The sequence below is a fragment of the Drosophila ficusphila genome, unplaced genomic scaffold (assembly GCF_018152265.1).
Source record: "Drosophila ficusphila isolate 14025-0441.05 unplaced genomic scaffold, ASM1815226v1 contig_716, whole genome shotgun sequence".
NCBI classification, from domain to species: Eukaryota; Metazoa; Arthropoda; class Insecta; order Diptera; family Drosophilidae; genus Drosophila; species Drosophila ficusphila.
The window spans coordinates 1-2,009 of NW_025064654.1; the positions used below are offsets into that span (position 1 = coordinate 1).

Below are 2,009 nucleotides of genomic sequence, written 5' to 3' on the forward strand. Positions count from 1 at the left end.
AACAGGGATCAGGTCAATCGCAAGCTCAATCGCAATCACAATTACAAGTAAGTCCTTTGGGGAGTTCCAGAAGGGAAAAACTCCAAATTGATATTCGTCTTAATTTTACTTTTAAAGCCACGGACATGTGGTAGTTGTCAAACAGATCGACTGGTATTTCTATCGCAAGATGACATCGTATCTTGACTCCAAGCTGGATACGGTGGGGCAAGACTTCCTCAAATGGAATTTCTTTGAAAGGCAGTGACACCCCTTGTTTTTCTAGCCAGGATTGATTCAAAAGTACGGATATCCTGTAGAGACGTAGTACTTCGCCATCACAGATGATGGCTACAAACTGGGCATACATAGAATTCCTAGGCCTGGAGCCACAGCAGTTTTATTGGTCCATGGCTTAATGTGCAGCTCGGCTTCATGGGTGCAGTTTGACCTTCAAGTGGTCTGGCTCTGCTATCTCTGTATCGAAAGGGATTTGACGTCTGGATGCTCAATACCAGGGGTAATATTTACCTGGGCGTTCCGCGACCATGTCCAAAAGAGCGAAAAGGAGTTCTGGGACTTTTCCTTCCACGAGGTCGGCAAGTTCGATATACCCGCTGCCATCGATTTGGTCGTGCTAAAGACCGGCCAGCCGAGTATCCAGTGTTATTGGACACTCACAAGGATCCACCGCCTTCTTTGCGATGAGCAGTGAGAAACCAGAATATGCCCTCAAGGTGCGGTTGACGCACTGCCTGCTCCCCCAACGGTCTTTCCGTGTAGGGCCATCAGTCCTGTTCTGAAGTTCATGGTATTTTTCAACGGCGGCTTGGGGGTAAGTAATATTAGGTAATAAAAATATAAAAACTTTAACTGGTATAAAATGGTAATTTATTTTGCGACTTTTTAAATTATTTTAGTTTTACATTATTTTTGACTTTATTTTTATTTTACTAAAATAGTAAAATATTGAAACTATAATACACAATCAATATTTTTTATTTGTATAATTTATTTTCATTGGTACACAAAAATAGTTTAATTCATGATTAAAACATTAAAATTAATACGAAAAGTGTACATTCTAAGACGTCTTTAGAGCTGTAAATTACTTAAATATTTCGAAAAAGTATAGCCAGTGGTAATATTTTTATTTATTTTTTATTACCTTTTTTTTAATTTATTTTTTTATTTCAATTTAGACGATGATAAGTATGTTGGGCGGGTACAAGGTCGCATTAGCCAACAAGCTCATTCCAATGTTCAAAAGTGTCATCTGCTCCCACTCCAGAATAACGAATCGCATTTGCGCCATCTTTGAATTTATGACCTGTGGCTTCAACTGGAGGGGCTTCAATGAGGTAAGCCATTGGTTACCCTTAAAATAATTTCAATCAATAAACGAATTTTTATTACTAACAGACACTCAGCCCGATTCTGGAAGGCCATGCCTCGCAAGGAGGCTCCGCCAAGCAGATCCTGCATTTGGCCCAGTTGGTCGGTCGAAAATCCTTCACTCGTTATGATTTCGGAGGTATCCTAAATCGCATGAGGTACAAAACGCTGGATCCCCCAGCATACAACCTCTCGCAAGCAATCAGTAAAGTGGCCCTCCATTATGGAGCTAGTGATTGGCTATCATCCGATGAGGATGTAAAGAATCTTGAGGCGAGCCTCCCAAACGTCATCGAAAGCAGGAAAGCTGCCGCCGAGAGATTCTCCCACTTCGACTCTCACAATTCGAAGGACGCTCAGACCTTGGTCTATGATCGGGTTGTTGAAATCTGTGCGTCGAACCGCTAGATGTTGAGAAGACTTTATTATTGTTAGCTGTAAAACCGCTTTTAAGTTTGGGCACCCAATGTATTTCCTCATAACTCAGAATTTACTAAAAACAATAAAACAAACCATGATTTGTGTTTATATTTTTAAAGCAGGTATTCCTGTAAGAAAAAAACGCAAATTTTGGGAAACCAACTTCTGAAAAACAATTTCCCCGTATTAAAATTTGAGAGAGCCAACTAGAAGCC

General features: G+C 40.4%; 1 pseudogene; it reads left to right on the forward strand.

The window, feature by feature from the left end:
• The first annotated feature begins 184 nt into the window (after positions 1 to 184).
• Positions 185 to 1,782, forward strand: LOC122320669 (annotated as a pseudogene).
• Positions 1,783 to 2,009: the final 227 nt, after the last annotated feature.